The sequence below is a fragment of the Chiloscyllium plagiosum genome, unplaced genomic scaffold, assembly GCF_037043375.1.
Source record: "Chiloscyllium plagiosum isolate Xiang-an unplaced genomic scaffold, Cpla_swu_hap1 HiC_scaffold_24, whole genome shotgun sequence".
Taxonomy (NCBI): Eukaryota; Metazoa; Chordata; class Chondrichthyes; order Orectolobiformes; family Hemiscylliidae; genus Chiloscyllium; species Chiloscyllium plagiosum.
The window spans coordinates 19,828,540-19,842,306 of record NW_028270162.1 but is presented as its reverse complement, the minus strand read 5'-3'; the positions used below and the strand labels follow the sequence as shown (position 1 = coordinate 19,842,306).

The following is a 13,767-nucleotide window of genomic DNA, read 5'->3' as shown; positions in this document are numbered from 1 at the left end:
GCAGGAATGGATTATTTTCTAAACAGTGAGAAAATTCATAAAGCCAACATATAAAAGGATCTGGGAGTGCTAGTCCAGGATTCTCGAAAGGTTAATTTGCAGGTTGAGTCAGTGATTAAGAAAGCGAATGTAATGTTGTCATTTATCACAAGAGGGTTGGAATATAAAAGCAGAGATGTGCTTCTGAGAGACTTTATAAAGCTCTAGTAAAGCCCCATGTAGAATACGGTGTCCAATTTTGTGTCCCTCGCCTCAGGAAGGACATACTAGCACTGGAGTGTATCCAGCGGAGATTCACACAGATGATCCCCAACATACGATGAACGGCTGAGGATCCTGGGATTGTATTCATTAGAGTTTCGAAGGTTGAGGGGAGATCTACTAGAAACTTACAAAGATAATGCATGGCTAAGAAAGGGTGGACGCTGGGAAATTGTTTCCATTAGATGGGGAGACTAGGACCCCTGGGCACAGCCTTAGAATTAGAGGGGGGCAATTTAGAATGGACATAAGACATTTCTTCAGCCAGCGAGCAGTGGGCCTGTGGAATTCATTGCCATGGAGCGCAGTGGATGCCAGGAAGGCAGATAGTGATAAATTCTTGATCTGGCGGTCCACGGGGAGAGTGTGGGTAAGTGGAGGTGAAATGCCCATCAGCCATGATCAAATAGCGCAGTGGACTCCTATGTCTTACGCTGTTGTTATGGCTCCAAGATTACATTGAATATTCACAAATTGATCATCCAGACAAAAGTTCAAATCGAATTTAAGAAAACAATTAACTCAGTCAATTTGATTAACTACAATAATAGACCATAAAATCATAAGACATGGGAGCAGATATTAGGCCATTCAGCCCATGGAGTCTGCTCCACCATTCGATCCTGGCTGATAAGTTTTCTCAACCCCAATTTCCCACTTTCTCCCATAACAATTGCCAAGGGGATCAAAGGTTAAGTAGTCAAAAGAGTGTACGGTGTAAGAGGGAGGTGCCTCTTATGAGCAGAGAGATTGTGACAGCACATATGTCTGTGACAAGCTGACAGGTGCAGAATATGCTAAGGATTGATAATATGGAACAATCAGCTTGGGGTTGTGTTTTGATGTTAGAGCAACCCTATTTGAATTTAACCAATTAATTGCCCAGAATACCAAGAACCGCATGGTAGCATAATCAAGAACTTATGTTTTAAATATACTCAATGCCCTGGCCTCTACAGCCTTTTGTGGCAATGAATTCCACAGATTCACCACTCTCTGGTTAAAGAAGTTACTCTTAATCTCTGTTCTAAAGGGTCTTCCCTTTACTGTAAGGCTGCACCCTAGAGTCCTCGTCTCTCCCCACTAATGGAAATATCTTAACAATGTCCACTCTATCCAGGGGGTACAGTATTCTGTAAGTTTCAATCAGAATCCGCCCCCTCATCCTTTTAAACTTTAAGTATAGACCCAGAGTCCTCAAGCGTTCCTCATATGTTAAACCTTTCATTCCTGGGATCTTTCTCGTGAACCTCCTCTGGACCTGCTCCAGGTCCATTGCACCCTTCCTGAGGTATGGGGCCCAAAGTTTCTCAATTCGCTAAATATGGTCTCACCACATCCTTATAAAGCATCAGAAGTATATCCCTATTTTTATATTCTAGTCCTCGAGATGAATGACAACATTGTATTTGCCTTCCTAACTACCGACTCAACCTGCAAGTTTACTTTCAGAGAACCTTGGACTAGGACTCCCAAGTCCCTTTACACTTCAGATTTCTTCCATTTAGAAAATAGTCCACACCTCTATTCTTCCTACCAAAAGTGCATGACCTCTCACTTTCCCATTTTGTATTTCATATCCCACTTCTTTGTCCACTCTCCTAACCAGTGTAAATCTTTCTACAGCCTTCCCGCCTCAATACTACCTGCCCCCACCTATCAGCAAAGATAGCCATAATGCCCTCAGTTCCTTCATCGAGATCATTAGTGTATACAGTGAAAAGAGGTGTCCCAACATTGACCCTTGGACCCTTGACTAGTCACTGGCTTCCATCCTGAGAAGGACCCTTTTATCCCCACTCTGGTTGTCTGGCAGACAGCCAATCTTCTATCCATGCTAGCACCTTGCCTCTAACACCATAGACCCTTATCTTACTTAGCAGTCTTCCGTAAGGCAACTTATCAAAGGCCTTCTGGAAGTCCAGATAACATACATGGCTTTCCTTTGTCAACCTGCTTGTTACCACCTCAAAAAATTCTAATAGATTTGTCAGGCATGACTTCCCCTTATTATGTTTATGGTATTATTGGAAAGTACATCTGTAAAACAGTCAGAGTCATACAGCATGGAAACAGATACTTCAGTCCAACTCCCCCATGCTGAACAGGTTTCCCAAACTAAACTCGTCCCAATGGCCTGCATTGGCCAATATCTCTTGAAATCTTTCCTATTCATGTACCTGTTCAATTGTCTTTTAAATATACCTGCATCTACCACTTCTTCTGGCAGCTAATTCCACATAACACCCTCTATGAAAAAGCTGACCAACAGGTCCCTTTTCAAATCTTTCTCCTCTCACCTTAAAATTATGCTCTCTAGCTTTGAACTCCCTTATCCTTGGGAAAAGACCTTGACTATTCAGCTTATCTATGCCCCTCATGATTTTATAAATCTCCAAGGTCATCCCTCAAACTCCTACACTCCAGGGGAAAAGGTTACAGCCTATCCAACTTCTCTTATAACTCAAACCCTTCAGTCAGTAACATCCAAATAAATCTTGTCTGGATCTTTTCCATTTTAATAATATCTTTCCTACAGCAGGAGTAGACAATTAAATTTCTTCCAGGTGATAGATACAGGTACAGTCCTATAGTTTTATAATATTAATATATAATATTACAAGAAGCTGATGATTAAAGCTCATGAATTCAAAAACAACATTTAAAAATCAATGTACTCAGATTAGTTCTCTTTGGTGAAAGTAATCAAAAATAGTATTTTTATATAGGAATTTAAAGTTAAACCATGCCTATGCTATTGTGTTTTAGGCATATTGTTTATCACAAAAATAAGATAAGATTGGAAGTATAGCAGTTTCATTAGTGCAATTCCACAGCAATAAAGAAAGGGTGGTCAAAAGAACTAATTACAAGAATAAGACATTCAGCCCAACTTGTCTATAATTATGTTTAAACTCCATGCTGTCCAAAGTCTCTATTTGCTGCTGTCTTGTGAAATAAGCCTCACCTAAATGGTGGAGTGGGTAACTTTCTCCACATCCACACTAAACTCCTTTATAAATGTTGAAAATCTTTAAATCATAGCTTTTATTCATAATCACTTTTCCAGAGAAAAAGAACCACACTCCAGTCTTTTCCAAATGAAGTTTTATTATTACACTCATTCCATTGTACTACTTTATTACAAATATCCATTGATACTAAAAACCTTAAAATAGCATATTAAGTCAACTTGAAGTATCCAAAGAAAAAAAAAGTCTTTAGTCCTCACCCCTCAACAACCCTCAATATTCCATCCATTCTCCCTCCACATTGGTTTTGAACATTCCAACAACATTATAGGGTGCTACAACTAGATTCAAAATCCAAAAATCAAAATGGACAGCAACCGTCAGAAACATTTGAAAATTTGATAGAATCCCTAGTGGTGCAGAAACAGCCATTCGGACTTAGAGTCTACACTAATCCTCTGAAGAGCATCCCCCCACCCAATCGCAGCATTTAACATGGCTAATCCACCCACCTTAGACATCTCTGGATGCTACGGGGAAATTTAGCATGACCATTCCACCTAATGTGCACATCTTTGGACTGTGGGAGGAAACCAGAGTACTGGGCATAAGCTCTCAGACATGCAGAGTATGCAAACTCCACACAGCATCACAAAAGGCTGGAAACAAACTCAGGTCCTCAGCATTGAGGCAGGAGTGTGCCACCATGCCACCTTAAAGACCTAACATTTCCATACCACCTTTTACTATATTGGGAAGTCCCAGAGCTGGATTCTATTATCGTAACTTAGGAAGCTCAGAAACCCGGCTGTACATAGCAAGTTCCCACAAACAGCAACTGATGCCTAAAAACAGTTAGCAAGACGATAGAGTAAAGGTTAAACAATGTCAGTTTTTATTAAAATTATCTGTGGCTGTGGTAACTAAATTTGCCATATTGAATTCTCATCTTAACTAATACAAGACAAGGAGCAAATATCTAGACAGTGCTGATTGATACAGTTGGAGGCTAAATGGCCTTATATGGATAAAAGCTTTTGAAATATAAACCCAATGTAAGCCAAGCCAGTCATTAAGTAACTCTAGTGCCAAGAAGTTTTGGATTTAGCAAAACCAGTGAAAATGTTGCCATTCTATATTTTCTGATGGGCTGTTTGATGTGGATCTCCTCACCACATGAAAGTATGAGAAAAATATCCCCTCTACAGAAAAACATTAGAAATCTCTCCAATGTGTTCTAGTATCCAGGAAAACAGATTCCCACAAGATTAAACCAAGAGAACTCTCCAATAGTGTTAAAATATTGAAGTAATCATAATAGTAAGCAGAAAGAGCCTCAAAAGTATAGAGGTGCAGAATCAAGATTATACAGCATGGAACCTGACCCTTCAGTCCATAAACTAAGTTTTTTAAAAAAATTATTATGCAATAGATGAGTTCACAATGTCCAGTATAAGATTGGAGCATCACATCAACAGGGACTCAACTTGTTTTAGGCTGAAAGTCACAATAACTTATAGAAGAACAACTCGAAAAATTGGGTCAAAAATTTGAATACATTTTTTGTAAGTCATTAAATGAAGAAGTTTAAATAAAGCCAAAATACAAACATGAATTTTTAAAATAGTATTTTAAATTAGTCACACCAATTTACATAATTATGAGGTAACAGAATGACTAACTACACTTCAAAACCAAAATCCATATAGCGGTCAGGTGTTACAAGTGCCCCACATTGTGAGGCAGAGAGTTAAATTAATATATGCTAAACCAGCTTTTGCCATTATAAACAGTTATCTTTGTTCCAAATTCACAACATTTACATACCACCAAATCTATCACAATCTGATCAGCTACTCACCTTGCTCCCCAGCCTCAATCACCAACCTACCACCAATTTTGATTGCAAAGGAAAACAGAATCAATGAGGAGGTGCTCGACGACTTAAAAATGCATAAAGATGGATAAATTCCCAGACTGGATCAGGTGTACTCGAGAATTCCAAGGGAAGCTAGGGAAGTGATTTCTGGGTCACTTGCTGAGATATTGGTCGATAGTCACATGTGAAGTTCTGAAAGATTGGAGGTTGGCTAATGTGGTGACATTATTTTAAAAAGCTGGTAAGGAAAAGCCAGGGAACTCTTGACCAGTGAGACTGACATCAGTGATGGACAAGTTGCTGCAGGGGTTTCTGAAGGACAGGATTTACATGTATTTGGAAAGGTAAGGACTGAATAAGAATAGTCAACATGGTTTTGTGCATGGGAAACTGTATCTCACACTTTTGAGTTTTTTAAAGAAGAGGTGAAGAAGATTACGAAGACAGAGTGGTAGATTTTTTCTACATGGACTTCAGTAAGATGTTCAAAAGGTTCCATGTGGTAGATTGGTTTAAAAGTTGGATCACATGGAATACGGGGAGAACTTGCCACTTCGATACAAAATTGATTAGAAGGCAGAGGGTAAAGGGTGGTGGCGAGTTGTTCTTCAAACTGGAAACCTGTGACCAGTGGTATGCCACAGGGATCGGTGCTGAGTCCATTGCTTTCTGTCATTTATATGAATGACTTGGATGTGAATATAATAGGATGGTTAGTAATATTTTCAGATGACATCAAAATTGGTAGTGTAGTGGATAGCAAAAGAGGTTAGCTCAGAGTACAATGAGACATCAATCAGATGGGTCGAGAACTGGCAGATGGAGTTTCATATAGGTTAATGTGAAGTGCTACATTTTGGAAGGGAAAGTCAGGGCAGGACATATACACTTAAGGATAAAGTCCTAGGGAGTGTTGCTGAGCAAAGACATTGGAGAGTAGATTCATAGTTCCTTGAAAATGGAGTCGTAGAATAGACAGTTTGGTAAAGATGACTTGCCTTTATTGGTTAGTGCATTGAGTGTAGGAGTTGGCAGGTCATGTGTGGCTGTACAGGACATTGGTTGGGTCACTTTTGGAACAGTGTTTAATTCTGGTCTCCCTGCTACTGGGGACTATGAAACTTGAAAGGGTTTGGAAAAGATTTAAGGATGATGCCAGGGTTGAAGATTTTGAGCTATGGAGAGAGACTGAATAGGCTGGAACTATTTTTCCTGGAGATTCAGAGACTTAGGTATGACCTTGTAGAGGTTTATAAAATCATGAGGGGCATGGATAGAGTGAATAGTCAATGTCTTATTCCCCAGGATAGGCGAGTCCAAAACTAGAGGGCACAGGTTTAAGGTGAGGGGGGGAACAATTTGAGAGACACGTAAACAGCAACTTTTTCACGCAGAAGGTGGTGTGTGTATGGAATGAACTGCCAGAGGAAGTGAGAGACTGATACCTTTTTAAATGTTGTAATTGTATCTGAACGGGTACATTAATAAGAAGGATTTTGAGGGATGTGTCAAATGCTGGCAAATAGAACTAGATAAATTTAGGATATCTGGTCTGTGTGAATGAGTTGGACTGATGGGTCAGTTTCCATGCGATGACTCAACTTGCTTTGAAATTATTTGGCCTTTGTGTTCCCCTTAACAATCCCTATAAACAACAAGGCTGGCATCTTCCATAATGAAATTATTAAAAAAAACTGGAGCAGCAGAAGGAGGAAGTGATGTTTGACATTCTACAGAGGAGATTGAAATAAATCTGATAATAATCATACGTTCTTGAACGTTTTTATGAGGCAAATATTTTCACTGGTCACAGTAAATAAAGAGCATGGTTTTAAGATAATTATCAAATATAAACAAGAGAAATTTTATGTAGGTTGGTGCTGGAAACTGCTTAGCAGATAAAGTGGGAGCAGTGTGTAATTGTTTACAAAAAGTGGACTAATGCTTAAATCAGTTTTAAAAAAAGAGGGATCTGAAGAAAAGGGTATGGAATGTAAGCAGAAACTAAAAAAAACAGCCCTGTAAAAGCAAATACAATATAAAGTTTGAAAGAAAAAAACATTGAAAAGCTATTATAATTCAACACTTGCATGAAATTTTTAAAAATAGGACATTCACCATTTTCATTTTGGTTGCAGTTTGAAAAACCTCTGACATTTTTATGTTGCTTAGAATGCAAGGAGGTAAGTAAGGTGGTATTAAGTCGAAAGGGTAGGAGGGTGATGGAGGAGGAAGCAGGAAGCTTTCAGAACTATTCTTTCAATTATCTCTTGAGATATGCACTGTATTTAACCTTGCTTTAGTGTCCCTTCTAGTGGCACATCCCAGCTTGTGAATTCCTTGTTTAGGCATCAATCCAACATTATATACCTTTCAAGAAATACTGTTTACAGTAAATTTGCAGCACAGAAAACAAAAATACAAGTAAAGATCCCAAAAGGAGACTATCTAAGGAAAAATACTGACAGCACATATTGGACAGCAAAGAAACACGGGGTTCAGGTAAACCTTATTTTTATGCACCGTTTAACACTTCTTTTGCTGAACAACAGCAATTACTAGTAATTAGTTCTTCAAATGTAATTAACTGATGCAACCTATGGATAAAATTCAAATTCAAAGAGTAATATTTAATGTCAGCAACCACTGGTTTTTGGCTCAGCTGGACAGTTCAATGTCTTTTCAGATCTGCTGCATCAAGGGGCAATTAGGTACCTTACTAAGTAGCAGATAAATTTCTGCTCATGAAGAGCTGACAGATGGTCTCAGGTGATCAGGAACAGTTCTATGGAACGTGGGACTCCTAATACACACCCCTCTCCTCCTCCACCACCACCATCTGGGAATTCAACATCACCAGACGTTGCTTTTTGGACTACAAGGTGACAAGTCAACTGGCAGTCAATGGGGAAACCATCCACAAGCCTTTCCATCACAGGGTGCATCTTTCACCCTCCTGCCCATTTAAAATGAACTCCATCAAGCTTGCTATCAGGTGGGCATTATGTTCCACCCAATGATTCCGAAATTTAGGAAAATTTGAATAGAATAATACTTACACAAGTTAGAATCTTTTGGACAAAGTTAGAGCTCCTGGAATAAAAGAAACAACTAGAGCAACATGGATACAAAATTTGCCAAATGTCAAAAACAGAATAGTTGATATTTCTGTTCTATTTCTAGCGCAGAGTATCCACCTCATTATGTGGTGGATTTGCTGGAACCATCCTCTAAGTGTAGGCTTTGATAGGACCTACTTGGTGTGGTATGGTGTGATGAAGGAGAAAATCCACTGATGATCTAACTACAAGATTCTCTAATCCAGAAGAAGAAATATAGTTATTGCATTTCAGTAACATGCAATTGATTTATAGAGTCATAGATGTACAGCATGGAAACAGACCCTTTGGTCCAACTCATCCAGGCCGGCCAGATATCCCATCCCAATCTAGTCCCACCTGCCAGCACCCGGACCATATCCCTCCAAACCCTTCCTATTCATATTCCCATCCAAATGCCTTTTAAATGTTGCAATTGTACCAGCCTCCACCACATCCTCTAGCGGCTCATTCCATACACGTACCACCCTCTGCGTGAAAAAGTTACCCCTTAGGTCTCTTATATCTTTGCCCTCTCACCCCAAACCTATGCCCTCTAGTTCTGGACTCCCCCACCCAAGGGAAAAGACCTTGTCTATTTATCCTATCCGTGCCCCTCAATTTTGTGAACCTCTATAAGGTCACCCCTCAGCTTCTGATGCTCCAGGGAAAACAGCCCCAGCCTGTTCAGCCTTTCCCTATTGCTCAAATCCTACATCATTGTAAATCTTTTCTGAACCCTTTTAAGTTTCACAACATCTTTCCGATAGGACGGAGAACAGAATTGCAAGCAATATTCCAACAGTGGCCAAACCAATGTCCTGTACAGCCGCAACATGACTTCCCAACTCCTGTACTCAGTACTCTGACCAATAAAGGAAAGCATACCAAACACCTTCTTCACTATCCTATCTACCTGCAACTCCACTTTCAAGGAGCTATGAACCTGCACTCCAAATCTCTGATTGGATAGATTTTATTAGAAAAAAGTAGAGAGGATCAGGATGTTAGGTCTTACTCCTCTAACATCCTAAGTTGTTCTGCCCACAACCCCATTATCATAGTATTAAGACTCCTCACTATGAACCCTTCCCAATCCATGTACAACAGCTATTCTTTGTTATGAACATCTGATTTTTCTGCTAGTAGTGATTCAGACTTTAGCATCTAGGGCAGAATTCCAACATTTGCAGACAAACAAAACTTGGTGATATTGTGAACTGTGAGGAAGATGGTATCAAACTTTAAAGCTTTGTTGGATAGGTAGACAAGTGGCAGATGAAATTTGAGGAGAGAGGTCAGAATTACTTGATTTTGCTCTAAACACCATCTGACTTGTGGCTGTAAATTTCAACACTGATTATTTTTAATACTTCTTGGTGAAACCATGGTTTATTTCTTGTCCAGCAGAAGCAAAGACTCATTGGAAATGCATGGACGTTATACATATCCAACAATACCAGGAAGTGGAATTGGTCAATCAGGTTGAAGGTACTGTAACATGCTGACCTTAAGCCACTGCCACTGAATTAAAAATCTATATTTTGCCCCCAAACCCTCTGCCCTTCACTCTTGCCCAAGAACTCTTGAAATTGCAGTTTCACAGATAGCAGTTAGTGTCCATTATCACAACCCAAATAATAGAAGTAATACAACCTCCAGAGCTTGCTTTGTCTTTTAATACAAAGAAGTCTAACCTATCACCAAACTCAATTTTTAAAAATCTGATTCAAATGCCTGCATTCCCTAAGAGTCTGAAATTCCAACAATCTCAACCTGAAATATACTCTGCAGTCAAGTATCCAGCACTCAGATAAAATTCCAAACATTGAAAATTAGTCTTCATTTTATTTCAACATGTCCTACCTCTTATCCTGATCAAGGACATAGTCTCTCAGCAGTATCCTGTTAAGGTGATTCAGAGTCTAAGCTCGAGTTTGATCATCTATTACTCTTACAAAACTCCAGAAAATGTAGGCCTGTTCTTCCGAATTTCTCCGTCAGGGCAACCCTGTCAGCTCAGGAATCGTTATTTGTGAACCTTTGAAATGGATTCTCTCAAACAAGTATATTCTTTTAGGTATAAACACCAAAACTACACAAAAGTACACCAGGAGTGGTCACTGAACAGTTGGTTGGTTGCTTGGTTTAAGAGCTACTCACTGTGTCCATGTCTGAAGACACTGATGTACAACCTCAACTGAACTAGACGGCAGATTTAATGCCACCCATTCCTCAACCAAGGCTACGGGGGAGCAGAGTATATGGCCGTTGAAGGTGCAGTTCTTCTGCTTGGACCAGTCAGACGATGGGGGCTCATATAATGTGGACAAAGTGTGCCACATCATCCTGGCATCTGTGCTCTGCAGATATTAAGGCAATGTACTGGATGCTAAGAAACTAGGGAATGGGAACTGACTTCAAACAGAAAAAAGGAGGACATTGGGGAGAAGGAAACTGCTCTTGGTCATTATAGAGCTCAGCTGCATCAGGTGCTACTAGCCAGACAGAATCTTTTTGATACCCACTTGCAATACATGAGAGTTGGGAGCAATAATGGACTGTAAAATGTTCTTTGATAATGGTGACTATATCTGGTTTGCATCTGATTACATATTCTCAGAATGATACCCAGCAGATATCCCAGAATTCACTGGCATCCTTTGTGCCCAAAGCATCTTGAAAAAACTACTCTACATCTGTGCAAGCATGGTCAGTCAGGAGCTGCTGTGCACAGTTCCTGACATTTGTCCTAAACATGGCAGACGGGGAGAAATCCCCACTTGTTTTGCAGACAAGGACCAGGAGGTACTCCTGAAATTCAGATCAGCAATGATTTCATTGAATGATCTAATTCTGCTCCAACGTCATCTGGTCTTATTAGAAAGAAAAGACGATTTTCTGATCATTATCACATTGTAGTTTGATAGAGCAAATGGCTGCTAGATTTGCTATATTACAAATGATCATACAACAAAAGTATGTAACAATAATAAAACCAAGAACTGCTGATGCTAGAAAACAAATTGCTGGAGAAATTGAGAAGGTCTGACTGCATCTGTGGAGAGAAAGCAGAGTTAATGTTTTGGACCTAGTAACCCTTCAGAATCAAAAGTACGTAATTAGCTGTTACAGGCTTTGAGATGTCCAGTGGTCATGAAAGGACACTATTTAAATACAAGTTCTCTCTTTTAGCTGATATTAAAAAAAGATATCAACCATGATTGTAAAAGGACCTGTAAAAAAAGATAATTTTGTTGAACAGAGGTTGCAACAATAAAACTTAAACAAATTGAGTCAAATCACCTTTATCCCTCACTTTTTGAATCTAAAAATAATGCAGTCACATTAATTAGCTGGGATCCAAACAGACATGTTTGTTTATTCCAGGATCTGCTTACTGAATAAAACAATATAAAAATACTTGTTTAAATTGAAAACTGAAATCAAAGTATTTATTTGAAGCTGGTAAGTAATGAATGTACTTCACAAATGTTTTATATTTTCTCAGAATATTGCAACTTGGGAGCAGGAAATCGGAATTGTTAATTTTACTTAGTTTGACAGAAGTAATAAATATCTTCTGCTTGACCCAGTTATAGCAGAACACTACAAACTTCCTTCAGTATCTTACCGAGTATTAATACTTCAAAAGGATATCTGCTAGAACTATTAAACATTCCATTTAATTTTAAAATGTGACTTATTTTAAACGTACTTATCAAAAAAAATGACATTTTGCTTTTAAATTATTAATTATCTTGGTCCTGTAACTGATCATAAAATGTCATTAACATTTCCCCAGTGTTGTCACTTCTAGTCTTGTGTGACATATCAACAGCTTTTTTGTTACAGATAAACATGTTGAAATGACTTCCTCTAATGTGTTGTTTCAAGATGCTTGGTAAGGAAGAGTAATCTCAATATTTCCATCCAATTGACATCATTTTGCATCCTTCAGAAATACTTGTGTCTGAACCAGACAGGAAGTGTTTTTGCAAGGAGGGAGTAAATAAGACAATAAACAGCCACAGAACCAAGTCAGACCAATGATTCAGAATTCATGCCAGACATATTTTTCAGATCTTAACATCTTGTAACAAGGCTGCTGCTAGAGACAATTGGGGACAAACCATGGACATTAAAATTGGGTGGGTGTGGGGATGGGGGGGGGGGGGGGGGGGGTTGGGTTGGGGTTGGTGGCATGGATGCCCAAAGGATTCCTTGAGGGGCCTAAGGCCAGTTATTCCTGCCTCACAGATCTTACAACTATCACTTAATTTGCTTTTTATGTTTTCATGATGTTTCTCTAGGAAACCTGCACAGCAGTGAATTTGGCATCAGGTTCCCAATGCAAATAATAAAAGCACTTTATAAAGAACCCTTCAAAACCTCAGATTCTCTCAAGACACTTTGCTCCCAAGTTGCAGTACTCTGAGAAAATGTCCAGTATTGGACCAATTTGCACACTTGCTTTTCTACTGGATGGAAGCATCTCCAGATAAAATTCCTGCAGTTTAATCCCTCTTTTCCACTCCAAGTTTAAACATCTGTACCATTTACTGGAATCATGTCAGCTAAAATTCAGAGTCTCAAGCTCAGTGATGATTCTTTGTCAGAATATTGTTCAATCTGAAAAATAAAAGTGCTTTTCCTCTCTTTTTCTCTACAGATGATGTCAGCTGTGTTCAACATCTTCACCATTTTGTCTTAATTTCAGATTTCAAGCATCTGTAGTATTTTCCAATTCTACCATTTCAGTCGATCCCTGGTAACAATTGATAATTAAGTCTCATTCAACTAGATTTGAGCAAGTTGTTTTTGAAAAATCTATCTGTAGGAAATGGGCATGTGGCTGGGGCAGCATTTATTGTCCATCCCAAATTGCCCAGAGGGCAGTTAAGAGTCAACCACATTGTTGTGGGTCTGGAGTCACATGTAGGTGACTCCAGGCAAGGACAGTAGATTTCCTTCCCAAAAAAAAAAAGGAAACCAGTGAGCCAGATTGATTTTTTTTTCCAACAATCGGCAATGTTTATCTGATTGCCAACAGGTTGTCTCTCTATTCCAAATTTAACATTCATATTTCACTATATGGCATTACGAGATTCAAACCCATGTCCCAAAAACTTTAGTCTGGGTTTCTGCATTACTAGGCCAGTGATACAGAGGTAGTGATGACATATGGCAACGCTGTTTTTCCAGAAAGCCAGTTAGTGCAAAATAAAATTGGAGCCATACTTCTTAATTTACAAAGTTATATTACAAGCACGCACTTCCTAACCCATCTCCATCTCCGGGTCAGAAGGTTCAAGACCCTTCCTGAGGAGTGCTGTGACATGTCTGAATAGCTTGATTAAAAATAATACATACCTCCTAAACCAACCACCATAATTTTAGTCTTTATCTATTCGGGGTCTGTGTCGAGAGAGAGAGTTAAGCGAACCACCAATTAATGCCAACTGCCAGATACAATTCACAGAAAGGAGGCAATTCAGCCTATTTATGTCATGTGGAAGTGCTGGTATTGGACTGGGGTGCACAAAGTTTAAAAATC

The 13,767-nt window shown here is 39.1% G+C and overlaps 1 protein-coding gene and 1 long non-coding RNA gene across 5 annotated transcripts in view; one reads left to right on the top strand and one right to left on the bottom strand.

Moving 5' to 3' along the window:
* Positions 1 to 13,640, top strand: part of LOC148145364 (uncharacterized) — a 180,828-nt gene extending 167,188 nt beyond the window's left edge. The window contains exons 4-5 of one of the 2 annotated variants that reach the window (XR_015761247.1): positions 9,621 to 9,701; positions 12,883 to 13,640. This is a non-coding gene — a long non-coding RNA (uncharacterized LOC148145364). Of the gene's footprint in view, positions 1 to 9,617; positions 9,702 to 12,882 lie in introns of both variants that reach the window. The other variant, XR_015761246.1, reaches the window with a different exon arrangement.
* The window catches only part of smtnb (smoothelin b), a 362,626-nt gene that overhangs the window by 323,221 nt on the left and 25,638 nt on the right, over positions 1 to 13,767 (bottom strand). The window lies entirely within an intron of this gene.